Raw genomic sequence first — 20,393 nt, 5'->3', positions numbered from 1 at the left:
AGGTGGCTGACCTACAGAGTTTAAAATATTACAAGGCGAAAGGGATTTGGGCTTGGAAGATGTCTGTCCCCTGAGTGCAATTACACACACACAGAGGTTTGAAATTGTCTTGGGTTTCAACCCGATTCAAATCCATACGTGACAGGCTGGCAAAATTTTGTAAATATTTTATTAGTACCATTTAATCTTGACAAATATTTGTTACTCTTACAAGTCTTCATTATTGTTCCATTCAGTAACCTTTTCCTCATGTTGAAGATTAGCTTTCATGCAGCCCTTGATGTTTTTGGCTCATTTAATAGGTTTTCTTTTTTTCATAAATGCAGAATCTTGATTGAAACTTCAAAAATGTCACGCTCTGTGCTGCAGTAGGAAGTTCTTGAAGCTGGGTTGCAACAGCCAGTGTATTCATTGCCTTCAGAAGTTTTTTGACTCAAGTTGATGCATTGAATATGGACGCAGGTGTGTGGATGTTTTGAGTTTACGTCTTTAAATTCAGAGGTGCTGGTTAGAATTAGCACCAGTTTTCTTTTCTTTTGCCACCCTTTGGATTCTGTTTGAACTCTAAAGCTTATTTGTCATGGTCTGAAAGTACTAGACTTAATCAAAGGCTGTGATTCTGAAACCTGAGGCAGCAGAATGAGCCCTATTCATTTTGGGCATTGGTGCTCCAGCCTAACAAGGCAGGCCACTTACTCTTGTTCACCAATTAACAGAGATGGGAACAAACTGCGAACAAGTGCTAGTCTGTTGCTGTGGTGTACCTTCACATTTCATTCTAGCTCCATTTCCGTTTCCATGTTTGTATGATGCAATTGTGAGTTTAAAAAATGATACCGCCAGGAGCGTGTATAAATTCTTTAAATTATTCTGAACACAAAATGATGAGGAAAGCTGAGGGGGAATGTGCATTCTGCTCAAAGCTTGCCTGCTTGAGACTGGGAGTGACCTGCACCAGACAAAATCTTATAACTGCCAGTCACAATAAAGCAATAAAAATGGATATTGCTTACACCATGGGAAGCTAACCTGTGGCCTCCAGGTGTTGCTGGACTACAACTCCCATTATCTCTGACTGTCAGCCACATTGGCTGGTGCTGATGAGAGTTGGGAGTCCAACAGCGTCTGGAGGACCACAAGGTCCCACGCCACCTTGTCACTCTCAGTCTGTAGTTAAGTACTGTGTGAATTCAGTGCATAGATAGGTCTTTTCAGTTGAAACTGAGGTTAAAACCACCTCAGAAATTCGAGGGGTGGGGCATATATGTTTAATGAGGAGGCCACCTTATTGCTAAGTGGTTGGCACTGGAACTCTACTGAGGAGGATTTTTGGTTAAGTATTTTGTTTGCGTTTCTTTCTGAATACAGTGCTTGGATTTCTTTCTGAATACAGTGCCTTCCCCTCTTAAAATTACTAAAATGCAAGTTTTGTTTGAAGTCTCCTAGCTCATCCCATTCCAATGGCTTGGAAAAAGTTGAAGAGAGTGTTCCATATAGCAGAAAACTTATGAGGACCCCTTTCTCCCTCTTTTAAATTTGAAAGTGGCTCCAAACTAAGTTGGGGCCAAAGGAGTGCTGTGTTGGGAGTAGTTAAAAGTTTCATGGTCAGGGAAACAATGAGGGAATAGCCGTTCGCAGGATGTGGCCACTGTCACATGCTGAGAACCTTCTAGGAGCCACAGGTAAGAGCTGAGTGCAGGGTGGGGACCAAAGATTGACAAACTACCCCAGAAGCATGAGGCGCCCTCCACCATAGGTACCACCCTTCCCCATACATGCCTCCTAAGTACACCATACACCATCTCCCTAAGTTTCTGTGAAATTATTCCTTTTAGCTTTCGTGTTATATTGTAAAACAACCCTTTATTGTTACTAAACAAAACACCGAAACTTTCCAGGAAGAATTAAAAGCCTCAGCGCCTAGGGCTTGCCGATCGAAAGGTCGGCGGTTCGAATCCCCGCGACGGGGTGCGCGCCCGTTGCTCGGTCCCAGCGCCTGCCAACCTAGCAGTTCGAAAGCACCCCCGGGTGCAAGTAGATAAATAGGGACTGCTTACTGGCGGGAAGGTAAACGGCGTTTCCGTGTGCTGCGCTGGCTCGCCAGATGCAGCTTCGTCACGCTGGCCACGTGACCCGGAAGTGTCTCCGGACAGCGCTGGCCCCTGGCCTCTTAAGTGAGATGGGCGCACAACCCTAGAGTGTCAAGACTGGCCCATATGGGCAGGAGTACATTTACCTTTACCTACCAAACAAGGTTCTAATATGAGTCCTACATATTTCATATATTGGAACATTCTGCAGATGTGTATGATATTTTAAAAGGGGGAATAAACATTTTCCAATGATTTCTCCAACAAATGATCTGTCAAAACCTTGCCTGGAAAAGGAAATGCATTTTTCAAAAACACTCAGTTTACTGGCAGGCAAATCTAATGAACAATTTTCTAAGGATGAATTTGTACAAAGCGCTACCCAGAAAAATGAAATGACTAATGTTATTAGTGTGATGAGTAAGTTAAAGGTGAATTATCATCACTGCTAAAGTTGAACTTGAGAGTGAGAAATATTTTAGATTGTGGTAAAAGGTGTAGGCTATTGGAATGCAGCTTTTTCCATCGTTCCCAGAGGCTGAAATCCACCTTGTCTTGGAAAACATATAGAACATGAAATAGAAAAAGAACGAGGATAAATTTATGGGGGAAAATAGCACTTGCTATTCAACCTGAGGCTCAGTGGACGGTAAAAGAACATGATTCTGTCCCTTTATTATGATTACCACCTGACTTTTTAAAAACTATTTTTTATTCTAAAGGGCTTGCTGTCAGACTGTAACAAAATTCTTCCATTTTGGTTGATTTAGTATGCCAACAATTTCTGTGACTTGCAATGTCTTCTACAACCACGTGGTATATAAATTGTATTAAAAATAAATAAATGAAACTATTTTTTTTAAAAAAAACTCGTGTTACTTGAGGTTGTACACAACGTGGATTGCTATGGAAGGAGTGTTGTCTTTCTTTGTAGAGATTGTTGCACAGCCATTTAAGCTTACAGTTGGCTTAAAATGAAGCTCTGGAATAATAATCATTTGTAGCTCAAAACATCTGTGGGGTACCAGGTTGGCAAAGGCTCATTTAATCTAGTTTTGTTTTAATGATTTTAATAGAGAATTGCAAAACAGGTTGCTAATGTCATATGCCCCCTCCCTTAAACTATACAGTTGTTTCAGTTTTCAGAGTGGGTATGACTAACAAAATAATACTACTTTTGTAAATTTTATAAAGCAATTTAAAAGCCTCCCCCAACTCATTTTTACTAAATAGATATTTTAAAACAGAAAGCAGTGCTGACTGATGTTGGAATGAACACACAATTCTGCCTTCGCATAAGCTATGGCCAAACTCAGTCTGTAAGTCTTCTCATTTATGGACAGAACACCACCAAAATGAACAACCCATGAATATTATGAAAAGAACGGCAACCTTCCTTGTTGTGATGTACACCACTGATACAATGACAGTAAATGGAACAAAATAAAGATCTAGTATGACTGAGAATTTTTTTTAAAATGCATTTGGTAAAGGTAAATGTACCCCTGACCGTTAGGTCTAGTCGTGGACGACTCTGGGGTTGTGATGCTTATTTCGCTTTACTGGCCAAGGGAGCCGGTGTTTGTCCGCAGGCAGCTTCCAGGTCATGTGGCCAGCATGACTAAGCCGCTTCTGGCGAACCAGAGCAGCTCATGGAAACGCCGTTCATCTTCCCGCCGGAGTGGTACCTATTTATCTACTTGCACTTTGACATGCTTTTGAACTGCTAGGTGGGTAGGAGCTGGGACCGAACAACGGGAGCTCACCCTGTCGAGGGAATTTGAATCGCCAACCTTCTGATTGGCAAGCCCTAGGCTCTGTGGTTTAGACCACAGCGCCACCCACATCCCAACATGCATTTGGTGGGAATATTTAAAATCTGCTGAGCTCCCAACTCTGGACAGATCTTAAAATCACATTGGAAGTTATTATCTGCTGATACTTAGTACGGCTGATGTTAAAACACTCCTTCACTACTTGGGCCAACTGCTGCTTCCTTTTTATCACATGCTACTGTCAAATGTATCACAGATTTACAGCAATTTAAAACAACCACTAAAACAGGCTCACTAAGTCCAGATTGGTAAACTGAGGTTGTCTTTCTATCTGCACTTAAAGGTAAAGGGACCCCTGACCATTAGGTCCAGTTGCGGACGACTCTGGGGTTGTGGCACTCATCTTGCTTTCTTGGCTGAGGGAGCCGGTGTACAGCTTCTGGGTCATGTGGCCAGCATGACTAAGCCATTTCTGGCAAACCAGAGCAGCGCACGGAAACGTTGTTTACCTTCACACCAGAGCGGTACCTATTATCTACTTGCACTTTGACGTGCTTTTGAACTGCTAGGTTGGCAGGAGCAGGGACCGAGCAACAGGAGCTCACCCCGTCGTGGGGATTCGAACCACCAACCTTCTGATCGGCAAGTCCTAGGCTCTATGGTTTAACCCACAGCGCCACCCGCGTCCCTATCTGCACTTACATGGTAGTAAACTACTGTGAGCCAACATCTGTTGCTATAGGATTGTGCCAATGCCCATGCAATACGGTAATCTTCATCATGAAAAAAATGCAGCTATACTTGCACATCTGCAGGAATTAAATAATCTAAAGTAATGTTTCCCAAATTTACAACAACCATGTACCCCCTTTGATTACTACTTGGGCAGAGATAGTTTTGGAGTAGTTCTGATAATACTATTTTTTCTAGACTAGAGCAAATACAGTGTCTCGTTTGAAACCCTTTTGTGTACCCAAGTGGAATTTGTACTACACTACGGGAAACACTTATCTTCAAGAACCTTCTTATCACAATGTGCCACACCAATATTCTTGTTTAAGTATACTTTCTTGTACATATTTGGATGTTGGAGGCCATGAGTGGGATTATTTGTATGGAAATATTCTTAAAATAGACCAGAAGCTATTATTATTATTATTATTATTATTATTATTATTATTATTATTATTGGAATCTCATGAGTTCATTTGTATAATAATTTTGTCCCCAGCTGAATTGAGCTATAAAAGTGATGTTATTTGAAGTGAACATCTGCTGCTTATAAATATATATTGATTGGAAAGGAAGCGATGTCAATGGGCAATTGCAAATATTGTTTCCCTACAATATGTGTTTGGCATACATTGAAGTGAAGAGAGTAACAAAAATGTAAAAATATTTTTCTGAAGTTTGAAAATCATGTGCAATGCTGTGCTAATTAGTGACCGTGGGACATGCCAACATGATTGTGTGCTGTTGCCAGCCACTTAAACTATACGAGCTATACAGAATACCCCAAAGAAAAATTATTGTAGAATTACAGAAAGCAAAGCCTTGCATCTAACTTTGCACTCTCTCCAAGGAAATTCTTGCAACCGTTTCTTTGAAAAGTATGTCCTGAGCGTTGGGTATGGGGCCTAGGGCCTAGGTTGCCGGACAGGAGGCTTCAATAGGGGTGAGGAATTGGGAGACACCAGTTGGTGACTTTTTTATATTGGGCAAACTGGAGCACTTGGTTTTAAGCAAAGCATGGATATAGTGCGCATAACAGGTGGAATGGAGAGAACTAGTGGGAAAGGCATACTGGAGATAGTGTTGCATCACCAAGAACATGGAGTCCAACAAGCTAGAAATCCTCGAAGGGACAGACTCCTCCTCAGAATCACTATGGGTGGTGATATCCCCAAGAATGTACTATTGCCCCCTGATCAAAATGCCCAGGGAAACACCCCTTTTCAAGCTTAATGTCTGTTCCAGGAAAGCTGGTAGAAAGCATTATTAAAGATAAAATTATGAAGCATGCAGGATAATAAGTTTTGCTGAGCAGAACCAGCATGACTTCTCACTCACCCTTTGGCAATATTTGAGTGTGTCATCAAGTATATAGACAACAGTGATCCAGTGACAACAGTGATCCAGTCAAAATTGTGCAGGCCTGTGCGGGGGAGGGACCAGCTGGGTACACTTGCCCTGGACCTTGGAGGGTTGGGGGCCCCTGCCAGGGACCGGCTCCTTTTTTGTTTGAGTTTATAACTTCTTTCTAACAAGACTCCCACCCTGGACCTCAAACTCTGCACAGAACTGACATTGTGTACTTAGGTTTTCAACAAGCTTTTGAGTTACACAAATTCATGGAGAATAGTGGTTGCTAACTACAATTGCTATGTTGTACCTTCACCGTTGGTGGCACAATGCCTCTGAAGATCATCTGTTGGGAATTGAAAGTAGGAGGAGTGCTGTCGCAGTCAACGTCCTGCTTGCAGGCTTTCTGCAGGCATCTGGTTGGCTGCTGTGAGAGCAGAGTGCCGGACTAGATGGACCTTTAGCCTGATCTCCTTAAGTGCTCTTATTTGTAAGACATTAAAAGCAATAACAGCAATAAAATTTGTCCCCCCAAAGTTGGAAGAAACACCGAGAAGGGTGTAAAAGAAGGGTGGTAGCCATTGGAATGGTACATGATTATTGTATGACTATCACATTCCTGAGGAAAACAATGACATGAACCATGCAAGGGTTTGCTGAGCTTATTTAAGAGTGAAAGCCGTGAGCAATATATTATATGATATTATATTTTAGAATATAGATTAAACATGAAGTATATTCTCCTGACAGTTGTGTTGCGATTTTTGAAACTTTATTCTCATACATAAACTTAGTATTTATTATCATTTATGAAATTAATGTGACACTTTTTAAATAACTAATTATTTTTACTTGGAGTACACTAGGTCATACTTGAACATTTGTTCCCACATCACTTACAAGTGCACTGTTATTACCAGTTGAAAACATATTTAATATGGCGTTTTAGTGAGAACAGAAAAGATTAAAATTTGAAGAATCAAAGCATAGCTGTCAAGAATGAAGGAAACTGTGCGAGAGGAATAAGAGAATTACACAAAGCAAGGCTGTTAGAGAACCAGAAGGTGTGGGTGGCAGCTCTTATGCAGGGAGGAAACTGCCTATGGGAGTTTAGAGGCACCATGATTGTGTAACTGTACTTTTGTTTCTGGAGATTGGTAACTTGTCTGCATTAAAACAACAGCAACAGGGGCCATGTTGGAATGTGGCAGTATATGAACAAAAAATGCTGTAGCAAGTGAAAATCTTAATTCATTGTGGCCTAATTTGCAGGTAATATTATAGTCCTTCGTGGGTAACACGTGTTCAAATGAGAATATGACATAAAACTTAAGAAGAGTCCGACTGGATCAGACCAAGTTCCCCAGCACCAGGTGTTCAGAAGCATACTGCTTCCAGTATTGGGCAGTAGTAGTACAGAGCCATCATGACTAGTAGCTGTTGATAGCCTTTGTGGATTGTTTACCCCTCCCTTTCAAAGCTATCCAAATTAGTGGCCATGACCAAGTTGGTGGCAGCAAATTTCATAGGAGCAAAGGTGCTGAGAGTGGAGAGAGGCTAGGTAAGATTTTGGCATTCTGTTTAAAACAAACAAACAAAAAATGCAGTTGTTCTCCACTGATTAAGGAAGAATGAAGTAATGTATATAAAGTTTTAAAAGGATATACATTTAGAATTTCAAAAGTATTATTCCAGGTTGTATAGGAATAATAGGGAGACCATGGACTGTGAATTTGAAATTTTTACTTTGTAGTTGGTTGCAATGTAGGGTCTAGCAGATAGACAACAAAAGTGGATCCCATGAGCCCTTATGGGTGCAAAGTGCTCTTTACTTCAAGGAAGGATAAAGACACCCCCCCACACAATCCATTAGTCACTAGTTGACGATATCATTGCCCTTTCTACATCTGAAAATATATCTTATAATCATCAATAACATTTGGATATCTGTGTGCATATGGACTGCTTATATTAATATACAGGGTGTTTGAAAAGCAACTATACACCTACTGTAAATACACTGTCCATAGGTGTATAGTTACTTATCAAACACCCTGTATATCATTAAATACTTTTAAGTCAGGATTGAGGAATTGTTTTTTAATGTTAATGACAACTGACTTCTCTTTTTCCCTATTTTGATATATTTGCATTTTTTTAAGGAAAGATGTTCCTGGTCAGTCACTGCCAGTTTAGCCCCATTAATCCACATGTGAAGATAGGATTTTTTTTGCCCCAATATGTATCACTTTACTCTTGCTTACACTGAACTACATTTGTCATTTTACTGCTCATTCACTTGAGTTTGGTGATATTCCCTTTGAGCTCTCCACAATCCCCTTTTGTTGTTTACCAGCCTGAACAATTTGGTGTTGCCAGCAAACTTGACTACCTCACTTCTCACCCCTAACTCCACTTCATTTAGACGTTAAAAAGCACAGCTCTCAATACTAATCCACATGCTGCCGTTGTGAGAACTGTCATTTATTCTGACTTTCTGCTTCCGGTTTTTTAAAGCAGTTACTGATCTATAAGAGTACCTCTCTCCTTATTCCACGACTGCTAAGCTTACTCAGGAGTTTTTGGTGAAGAACTGTATCAAAAGCTTTTTGAAAGTCTTAAGTACACAATGTTCCATCCCTATCCACAGGTTTATTCAAAGTCTCAAAGAACACTAGTGAGACAGGATTTACTTTTGCAGAGAGAGACTTGTTCTTCGATACACTTGGTAATCTTTATTAATGCTTTCCACCAGTGAGAAGATACCAGTTTCATGTATAGACAGGCATCCACTCTAGTGAAATTAGTTTTAACAATGCAATCCTATGCAATCCTATGCATTGAGTTCCATGAGACGTAATCCCAGGAAAGGATTGCTGTTCACGTGAGTGGTGGATCTGTTTAGAATTAAGATAGCATCAACACATTTTTGCGATTAACCCGCCACCCCCTTTGAGATGAAATCAGTTGTTTTGCATCCAACTTGCTTCTGCAAAGAGGTTCAGTTAATCCAGACCATGTACGCCTGGTATATTGCTTTACACATCCTGGTACCCTCTAGATATGTTGAACCAGAACCCCCATCAGCCTCAGCCATCATGACCATCGCTCAGTGATGAATTGGCTTATAGTCCAAAACATTTGGAGGGCATCAGATTGGGGAAGGTTTGGTTAGACCAATGTTAAGGGATCATTTGATGCCAGCACCCAGCTTTGGAACATATGTCAGTGTCAAGATTATATAAAAAACAGTGGGTGTTTTTTTTAAGGGCCTTGAGCCTGTACAGAGTGTCTTTATTGAGCTGTTGTTTCTTCCCTGCTGAATAAGCATTTATTGTCAATCCAGCTAAAGACCATTGCTCTATCTAAAGTCTGTTCCTCTCTTGATTGGCAGCTGCTTTCCAGGGTCTTGGAGAGGGACATTTCCTAATCCTACCAAAAGCTCACTGTATGGTGGAAATATAGCTCATCAAGTTAAAGGCCAAGCTTAAAGCTTCCTCCATAAACTGTTGGCTTTCCATATATTGTGGGTTTTAAATGGAACCTAATGTTTGCACAAACAGGCTACAGTAAACATGACCTTCATGAATGCGAAATGCAGCTTAGCCTTAATTGAAACCATGACTGGTATATACTTCTTTCTTTCTTTGGTGTTAGGGATACCATGCTGATGCAATTATATTTCTGGTAGCTGTGTGGAAAACCAAGGAATTGGTAGCTACCTAGAAAAGTGATATAGGCACTGCCCTCACACATCTTTGTTTATTTCATATCATTTTGCATATCTCTTGATTTTATGGAGTGAATGTTGTCAAGACTGCAAATTAAAAATATGCAAGAAGGGCAAAATACGATATTTTGTTTCATGTCATAGTGGCTTAAAGGCTAGATTTAGTAGCTCAAATGCTTCGTTCGGAAGTAATTCCTTAGTGCAAATATGGGGTCTGATTTCATACTGTTCTTCGAATTGACAGGTGATCATTGCCATCAGTAAAGAAATTGGGGTTGGCATAACCCTGTACATATTTATGCAGTAGCTACATTGTGGGGAGAAGGGTGTAGATGAAGAACAAGAGTGGGGCATGTACAGAGATAGATACATACGCCAAGCAGTGAATGAACACAGGGTATTGATCGTGGCTGGAACCACAGACGTTAATGCAAGACCTCTTGTGGTAAGTTTTGCTAAGTTAATGAGATTACTTTTTAGTTGCATTCATGTTACTGGTTGTTTTTTCCCCCCCTCCATCTGAGCATTTGCTGTGGCATTTTCAACAAAAATATATTTGTTTTCTCATTCTGCCCATGTTCTGTCTCAAAATTACTTTATTTTTGCAATCATTATTAGATGGGTGGAACGAGGAGGGGGAAATAAAAAACGTGAACCAAACTTCAGTTCAGTTTCTTTCTGCTTCTCTTGCAGGTAGAATACGATATCATCTGTTAGGAATTATACTGCTAGAAGAGAAGAGTACGAAAAGGCAATTAAGAGCCTTGCTCCAAAGGATTCTTACGCAGGCAGGTATGATTGTAGTTCTTTGAATTTCTATTTGAATTTCTTTGCCTTTGATAGACGTGCTGTGCTTTGCTGTGTGCTTAAAGTGGCGTGTGGGCACAGATGAGGGAGGCAAATTATAGAGAAGAGTCAGAATATACAAAAGAGTCTGAATGAGATCGGATTTTTTTCCAGTTTCTGTAAAAGTGTTAGAATAATAAGATGTCTTTTCTCTCTTTCTCACTGTAGATTTTAAAGAGGATTACATAGAGAAGGGCATTCGTTTCCTTAGCACATTTTCTCCCAGAAGACTCGGGAAGATGAGCATGACAAAAAGTGTACTTTGCTGTCTGCTGCAAGCATAACTTCACATTGTGGACTGTTTTGAGGAAAAAGTGAACATTCAGACCGTGCAGTTTGTGGGACAAGGCTGCCTATTTCAACCCCCCCCCCCCGTCACCGTCGCCGTGTGTGTATCTGTGTATATAATTTATATAAAGTGAACCAAACACCATATAGTAGTAAATAATTATTACTCTAGAACTTCCAGTGATAAAACAAAACACAATAGCAAAAGTGAGGTGAAATATTCAACAGTTGGGCTTCTTTCTCTGGTTGCTGGATGACTAGGAAACTATTGTTTTTATTGATAATATTTATCCCTGAAATAGTTCATATTTCATTTCTGAAGTACTGAAGAGGATGTGGCACTCATTTTGATTTTATGCTAGTGTCTAATGTCAAGGTCAATATCTTTCCTTTTTCACAGCTATTTCAAAATCAATCCTTTGTTTATAGGGATGTAAAATGCAAGTACATGAATGCAAGTGGCTAGATACTTTTTTAAAAAAAACCCACACTTTGGAATGCCCAATTATAGATGTATTTTTGAAAAAAGAAGCACATCTATACAAAATATCAATTTGGCATTCATATGTTAATGCTGTATTTTTAAAGGTTTCATATTTTCTGAGAGCCAGTGTGGTGTAGTGGTTAAGAGCGGTAGTCTCATAATCTGGGGAACCGGGTTCGCGTCTCCGCTCCTCCACATGCAGCTGCTGGGTGACCTTGGGCTAGTCACACTTCTCTGAAGTCTATCAGCCCCACTCACCTCACAGAGTGTTTGTTGTGGGGGAGGAAGGGAAAGGAGAATGTTAGCCACTTTGAGACTCCTTAAAGGGAGTGAAAGGCGGGATATCAAATCCAAACTCTTCAAGCAGTAAGTGTTTGTAAAGATTTCACAGAGGGTGAGGAATTGAGAGTCATAAATAACTAGAAGCTATCGGAATAACATTTTAATAACAGCAACAAAGTAGCAGCCCCCTTTTGCTGCTACAAGTCCCAGCAAGGTAAAAATACCTAGAGAGACTCCCCAACAACTAAAGTCAGGTCAGAAGAAGTCCTAAGCTGTAGCATTTGATAAACAAGCAAGGACATTCCAGTCTTACCACTTTGAGGTATCATATTAGACCTAAATGCTGAGATTGCAGTAGGTCTTGGGTACCAATGGTTTTGCATTGTGTAATTGCTCAAACTTTACACCCACTGAGCCAGATATATTTTCTTGCTAGTGTGATTAGGGATGATACAGTTCCATAGAAATTATTTCAGTTAGCATTAGAATCAAATTGGAGCAGTTTAATCCACTGGAAGAAATGAAAAATACTGCTTTTGAATAAACTACAGTCTATTCAGCCTCATGTAAACATTTATATAAATGTGCCCTGTCAGACTTTCCTTTCCATTTTTTTAGCAGGAGGGGTATGTTTCTAAAACTGGACTAAGATTAGCTGGATGCAATACATATTATATGTATCCCCTAAGAGCACAATAAATTGTAATGCGGAAACAAAATACTGAGGCATTTGTGCAGTCCCCACCCCCCAAATTAGGGATGTTTTAGATTTCTGTCTGACATTCTTGGTTAGAGCTCTCAGAGAAGTATATAATAAAAGCATTATAAACACACACACACACACACACACACACACACACACACTAAAACCCTTTCTAAAATCTTCCAATTAACTGTAATACAAAGCCAAACCAACAAAAATAGAAAACAAGAATAATGAGTTTATTCCAGCATACACTAAATAGTTCATCAGATCATTTGAACATCAGAAGACGAATTCCCTCTGGAAGAGCTCTTCCTTTTCCACTTTGTGAAAGGTGAGGGAAGGTTTGGCTAGACCTTGCTAGGATTCGTTTCCATTTACTGTGGTTGGGGCAGGAGTAGCAAATGACCGAAAGCCAGTCCTTTGCAGATGAACTCAGAGCGTTGATAGGGACATATGGGGAACGGTGCTTCTTAAGATAACCAGAGCCTGTACCATTAGTCTACAGTCCTCCACACACTTACCCAAGAGTCAACCCCAGTGAAGTCAATGAAAGTTACTTCCGAATAGACAAGTTTACGGTTGCACTGTTGCTGTTTTAAAGTTCAAAGCTATTTCTTGAATTGGCACTGGTTCACTTTATGAGCTGTGGTAATGGTTCCTTCAACTGGCCGCAATCACAAATCTGCATACTGTATTCTGGGTGAGTGAAACATTAAAGAGTCTGCATGAAAATGCCCCATATCTCATGCCAGTAATTCTACTTCCCTATTCTATAGTGAGATTTCTTTTGTCTGAGATTGTCAAGGGATTTTATATGTGGCTTAGCTTTGACAGTCCATAGGGGATACTTTGTAGGAAAGCCCACAGCCCACAATGCACTCAGTTGGAAAAGAACTGCTATATGTTCATAGGATTTTATCTGTAGGGCTGAGGAAAAAAAATATAGAAATTGGGGCTGACTTTCTTCCTCCCCAGACCACATAATAATTAAATAAAGGCATATTATATCGATGTATGCTTCCTAAGAAATCCTAATTATATTATAATGTTATAGGGTAAACATTTAGAAAATGGAATATTTGTGTACAGGGAATGTGAGTATGAAATAGTCCTAAATCAGACAGTTGTATTTTCCAAATGTAATGACTTATATTCAGTCCAACTCTGCTAATGCAAGCCACCCTGCTAACACAGTAGACCCTTGTGCCAAAATCTGCTCTTGTAAATCAGATACCAGCCCCCAGGTACTTTTACGCTTTGGACTCTTAGATTTGTAATTAGGAGGAAGAAACAAGGCTGGAGGTTTTATTTGCACATTCATTTATGGGAGTGCTTGCTGGTTGTTTTATTTTATTTTTTTTAAGAAACGGGTATAGATTGCATCACTCGTTGTACCATGCAGCACTAATCCAAGTAGAATATAAAGAGACAAAAGCATGCATACCCAGTGGCCTACAGACCCTTACATAGGTTGCAGACATACAGAACTTGTGTTTTTTCTTGCAGTCATGGCTAATGCTGTTCAGACATTATGAGGATTATCTGTGTCCTTGTGAGAGTGAGCATCTGCAGCCGCGAATTTTCAGGGGGAGGCACAAAAACAAGCGAGGAGTTATTTTTGATGCATTCCAGAGATAGAGAAAAACATGTAAATAATTGGGCTTTAATCTGAAAAGTTCTGTTGAAGCATTTAAAAAATGTTTATTTCACTTAAACATACCAATCAGGATGACAGACTGCAAGGGTTCTGTAGCCCTGAAGTCAAAGCCAACGGATAAGATGGTTGTGCAATCTGGCATTTGGTGTGCTGCTGTTAGCAGAATAGTTAAAGAGAGAGTTGCTAGGGTTGATCTGAGATGCTAGTGCCATAATGATTCCACCCCCTGCCGCCTTTTAACCAGACACCTAATCATGGGTTTGACCTTGGTCTTTGACATGAATGGCATGTTGCAGTTGCTTTAGAGTCTGAGGGCATCTGAATCCCATAGGAAAATGCCACCATGAAACATTGCAACTTAGGACACAGAACTACATTGCTGTGTTTTTCCATGGGTGCTATTTCTTTGAAGTGTTTCCATACCATTCAGTTGTATTCGCCATGATTAAGTGGGGACATAGCTGTTGTGACTGTCATTATTACGGGGATTATTGTTATGTTTAGTTGTCTGATGCAAGCATCTCAGACAGATTTACAAGTAGAATTTGTATATCTTCATTATTGCAACTCAAGGAAACACCCAAGCTGGTCACAGTTTTATGACTTTGTTGATATGCACTCAACAAACAGGACCTTGAAGTGCTCACAATGCATTGATAGTGGTTACTCCAACAAATTATTTTCAGAATTAATTAGCAAGCATTTGTCCCTCATAATGCTTCAGATGTCCCCCATACCTATTCTGGAACTAAGCATAAAACATGTTTGTCCTTTTTATCTCTCGCATACAGTATAGAGGACTGAAGCACATGATAAAATAGGCCTAACAGCTCTAGAGAATCCAAAGGCAAAGTTGGCAGTACAGATGTTTTAATGGACTGTCAGCTTTGTTTTAGTACTTTGTGCTTTGTTGTACTTCATGATATTGTGTGGAATCTAAATGACATGCGCAGGGTTGTGCTGGAGTGGGTGTGTGAGAAGCGTTTTGCGTTTCCCAAATTTGGGTCGCCAGCTGTTTTTTTTTGGACTATAGTTCCCATCATGCCTGACCACTGGTCCTACTAGCTAGGGATGATGGGAGTTGTAGTCCAAAAACAGCTGGAGACCCAAGTTTGGGAAACACTGCTCTAAGTGTGAGGTCTTTCCTCTTAGAAGGCAAGCAGGCCTTCCAGGAGCAGAAGATGCCTCCTCCTCCATGGAAGGAGAAACCTTAGGCCCAGGAGCTAAATATGGCCCTCCACCTTTTCTTTCTGGTACTCTCCTTAGTCATGCCCCCTTTCCCCAGGCCACACCCCTCAATGGCCCTCCTTTGCACTCTGCCCAAGTGTTTTGTCTGTCTGCAATGTATCCTTTAACTCTGGCAATGCCTGTGATACTACCTGGATTAAGGATGGGGTGTGTAAGAGTGACTGCAAAACTAGCCTACAGTACAATGGTAACATTTCCATGTTTTGATCTGCTCCCTTTTGCCTCCGTCCCCACCACTGGTAATATGGCTCCGTGGAAGGTTTCCAAGGAGAGAATGTACTCCTCAAGCTGCAAAACTTTCCTTGTCTCTGGTTTAATTCCACGGTGTCTTGTTTTTACTTTGTTAAGGATAAAAGTGGCAAGTGTGGTGAAGAAAACAGTGGATTTTGGATAGCAGTGATATCTGACTAGTGTTAGCCAGTCAAAGTGAACAACACTGAGTTGAATGGACGAATGCTCTCACTCAGTCTAAGTATGTTCCTATAACTTTGCCTTAAAACCATCTTCTGGTTTGCATTTACTCTATTGCAAGGGGTCAAACCTTGTGCACGGGTTTGTCAGTGCTTAAGTTTTTTTTTTACAGCTTTTACATAAAACATGCCACAGTGTAAGCTATTGGCTTAAGATTTGTGATAAACGCTTTTAGTGCTAGTTGCAGTCATCCTGACATTTTTATGATATGAGCTTTGATATGCAGAATAATGGAAATTTGACCTTGTTTAAGATTATTGTGTACTGGTAAAGGATTGATTGGACAATTTGCCCGCAGGAACATCCATTTATTCCCATGTTGTCTAGATCTGATAAAGCTAATCACACATATCGCATTGCCACAAATCTTTTTACTGTGGTGCCAAATATTTTGAGTAGTAGGAAGTTCGAAGACTTCTAGGCATCTTAATATACAGGAGAAGGAACAATCAAATTCATTTATTCAAGTACTAAATATCACATATATCTGAATGTAACAGCAGCTGAGAAAATGATAGTGGGTGTTGTCAATCCATATTTGAATTGCAGAATGTGATATTTGGGGTGGGTGGGAATCTCTAGAAGGCATATATTTATCCTCTCATTTTTGTAAAATTTCATTTTTGCTTGATGGCACAGGGTCAGCCTTACATAGTAAAACCCTCCAAGTAGTGGCCAAATATATCCTGTAACTTGGCCTATGAGTTGCAGATGGTCTAAAAGTGCTATCATATACATGTCTGCTTAGGAGTAAGCACCATGGGAATGAATGGACTTACTCCTATGTAAATGTATATTGGATTGCAACTTGTGCCTTGTAGTTTTTAAAACCCATATTTGTCATTGTGAATGCTTTAATAGTGGAGTTGAAAGTAAGAGACAATCACAGTCTTGTTAAATTATGTGCTAGATTTGCCATGAGATTTACATTTTTTGGTATGTTATACCAAATACTTTTTTTTTTTTTTTAGAAACATACTCCCTGAATTCTGGATTAATCTAGGTTTCTCACCTGGTAGATTCTATTAACATGCTAATGCTGTCATGTGGAGTTTTTTCAACCTATACTGACCCAATGCCCGTAAACATTTATTCTTGTAACTCCAGAAATGATTGTAATCCACATGTGTACAGTGAAACATGAGGCTTGGTAAATGCATACTGCTCACACTCTGACAATACACTTGAGTCCAAAGTCACCAATACTCATTCAAGTACAGAATAAACCGCATTTGGCAAAACCCTGCCTGCTAAGTGTTGAAAAGTTAATGGAGTTGAGGAATAATAGAAAACAGGACTTCTTCCAAAATGAAAATGAACAAGAATTCCCTTCACTGGGAGGAGACTCTGCAGAGGTATGGTGGATATTTACATTGTGTGTTTAAGCCACTGCTACTTTGTGCTCCAAGAACAACACATGCCAGGGCTTAATTTGCGCCAGACTATTCTTCACCTATGTTGTGCTGGAGGACAGAGGTCTGACTCCCTCCCTTTACAGCACCTTGAAATATAAACCCCAAGAAAAGAATAAAGTTCCCATATCAAGAAATGTGATATAGAAATGTGATCAATCAGTCCCCACTACCTATGGAACCATGAGTATGGAAGTGCACAAATTATTATGGTGAACTTTAGTGAAAAGAGGACTATTTGCACAGAGGAAGTACTTGATGTTGGAAAATGCCCTGAGGGTGCCCCTGCAGCCTCGAACTCTGAGCGTCCTCCAGTATACACAGCTCTGGAAAAGGTATTTCCCTTCTTCTCAGCGCGCTTCAGCGACATATATCAAATGATATATGTTAAGTTGTGGGTGAACATATCAGACGACACAGCGATTCTTCAAACAGCTCTTGTTTATTCACAGGCCAGGACAGAACTGAACTGAAGGGTTCAGTCAGCCTGTTTATATAGAGCTCCAGTACAATGTAACTGTAACAATTCTCTAAAACTATCCAATCACTGAACGTCACTTTCGATCCCTTATTTGCATAACTATCTACAGTATCCCACTGCTGGCCCAGGGTGATAACTTCAATACATAACACCATATGCACAGTAATCTTCTAGCATAACACAGCAAGACACATGAGACATTGTAGAGCTAATCTACGTATTTATTTACACACTATGTACAGACAAATGAATCATGGCGCCCTCTCTCTCCAGCTTGGGAGGAAAAACCAGAACAAGTAAAAGCAAAAGTACAGTACAATAGTACATACAGCAGAAGAGATAAGACTGTCTTCCGTTCCCACAGTGTTCCCAGACAGGCATGCGATTTACACCAATCTCATCTGCAGCATGGAATACTAACAATTGACACACAAACGAAAAACTACAACTGAAATTAAAAACAAAGCAGGAAGGCCAGATGGATGACAATTGTGTTATCTGAACCCTCATAGATATTTCTCCTTAGGACTTCAGAGATACAGACCCCATCAGGATTCACTGCTGTCCACTGTGTGTTTGTTGGTCACCAGAGAGGATTGGTCCATGTTTCAAAGCTACTGAACGTATTTTCTCTCATTCACTTATGCATTCCAATACATGCAAAACACTTCCAGCATCCATGGCCACAGATTATTTCTCTCTCCTCTTGGAATATGAAAAACTGAACTGTCTTAACACCTGTCCTCAACAGATTGGAGTTGCAGTGTCTCTCACACAGGAGACATAGGGTAAGTATGCAGTTTGCATTATGGACTTATTGGCAACAACCTTCCCCTATTTCATTTTTTTATTGCCTGTTAATCCCAACCTTTCTTCAAACTTGTTCAAGCTCTTTCCAAATGGCAAATGGAATTGGAGCAATCTTTTTTAGATAAACACTAAATGCTTCACTCAGTTATTGCTGTTGCTGTCCAGTCATCACCAACCCATTATTCTCTTCAGGAGCAGAGCTGGGGAGTGGAACAAACAGAATATGAAAACAGAATGCAACAACCTAGATGGGATAAGTGAGTATTGCCTTCAATATAGCATTATCTTACTGCTATTCCTTAAAGACAGTGCAAACACCAGAGGAACTCCCAATGGAAGAGTGGGAAGCTGGGATAAGGCATGTGAGATGCAAGGACACCTAAATGATAACTCTCTTTCTCATATACAACCACAGATAAGCGCCTAGTCTCTGGATATATCAGTTACAGCTGCTACATTCATTATTATCACAATGTCTCTCCTATTTTCCCACAGGAAACCAGGAAGCCGTCCAACATGCAGAGAAGCAAGGGTACTCTCCACTGAATGCCATGAAAGATGCAAGCATGGCCTACAGTGGCAGCAGAAACCAATGGGAAGCCAGTTGTTTCCATGTGAGGTTGTCTCTATTGGCCTCCCAGGGCTCTTGTGATTTTCAAAAGTGCACAGTAGATGGAAATCTAACAGGTTTCGCTGTGCCTTCCATGAAGTAGCAACAATGAGGAAAGTTGCACCTCTATCTCCACTGTCTGCCACACATCTTGTACAAGCATAGAGGCTCCGCAAGAACAAAAAGTTGGCAACCACATTTCTCTGCGAACTTACTCTACAACTGATGCTGATTGATAACTGCTGTGACTTAGCTGTGCCTCTGTTTTGATTATGGCTAGCTGATTCCTCCCTTCACCCCCCACGGGTCTCAACGCGGGTGTCTTCCTGATGGTTCTGTCTAGCAAACTTTTCCCTTTATCTGCTTTGCTTACATCTGTTTTAGACTATGCTTTTTGTTGAGTTGATTCACATGCAGATATTTTGTAATAGCCAAGTAGCTAAACATCATTTAACAATGAAGTATGTGAAATAAAGTTCTACAGCTTCTGTTTCATTATTCCACTCCAGAAGGGAAGCTCTGGTCATCTTTGTGTTCCGTCTTCTTCCTTTTTTCAATATAAACTTTGTTATTCACTTTCTTAAAATACTTCTAACAAACAATCCCGTACATCCCCACAGCCAACATTCCGCGCATATACAATGTAAAAACCATACAGTCAAACATTTTCTGTGTTCCTTCTTGAGCTTGGATTTTGCTCAGAATTATGACTGACATTTTAAAACTTCTTAATGAGCTTTCCTGGGAGCATGCTGCTGTGGCAATTCAAGACTGTTCTGTATCAATAGTAATGTTTTTAAAACATTTTCATTAAATCTTCAACCTACTTAGTCTGCACTTCCTTTGCAAAATTGTGCTTATCAACTTAGAGAAATGCTAAGCTAATTTTAGAATATTAATCAGACAATCTACTGAGTTCTTGACTATTTGTGGGCACTAATTTGAAAGCTATATTATAGGAACGTGTGATTTACCTTTTAAAAAAATAAAAAATAAGGCTTAAGTATTTTATGTCTGGGTAAATTTGTTTTTTTAAAAAAATAGTTGAGCAGAAAGTCAGTATTCAGTTGATTAGACTGAATTGTTGATTAGACTTATTATTGCAGAAGCCTTGAAAAAACAAGGAAGTTATTTAGCGATGGAATCAGAAGAACTACTGCATACAGAAGTTAAATTAAAAGAAGTAAGAAGGCACAGATTCTTTTTTTTTAAAGATATGAACATGGATATGCTGTTAAATGGAATGTTTTCTATCAGAAGGTTTTATTACATCAGGGATAGGTTCTTGCAGTTCTTGAAATACTAGCCTGTGAACAATCCTGACGTTTCCTTTCCAAGCTCTCACTGTAAATGGAAAAACACTGGAGTTAGCATTAGTGTGATTCTTAAGAACATCAAATTATTCTCTCTAACTCTTCTCT

General features: G+C 39.9%; 1 protein-coding gene and 1 long non-coding RNA gene across 13 annotated transcripts in view; both read left to right on the top strand.

Annotated features, from left to right (window-relative positions):
* ERC2 (ELKS/RAB6-interacting/CAST family member 2) overlaps positions 1-20,393 on the top strand; it is a 505,832-nt gene that overhangs the window by 98,079 nt on the left and 387,360 nt on the right. The gene's annotated exons all lie outside the window — the stretch shown is intronic.
* On the top strand, positions 3,656-10,956 carry LOC310838997. The gene is made up of 4 exons (XR_014561281.1): positions 3,656-3,774; positions 9,922-10,122; positions 10,371-10,469; positions 10,692-10,956. It is a non-coding gene; the product is annotated as an uncharacterized lncRNA (long non-coding RNA).

This window comes from Podarcis gaigeae, assembly GCF_964106915.1.
Source record: "Podarcis gaigeae genome assembly, chromosome: 2".
Classification (NCBI taxonomy): Eukaryota; Metazoa; Chordata; class Lepidosauria; order Squamata; family Lacertidae; genus Podarcis; species Podarcis gaigeae.
This window is presented reverse-complemented; position numbering and strand designations above follow the sequence as displayed.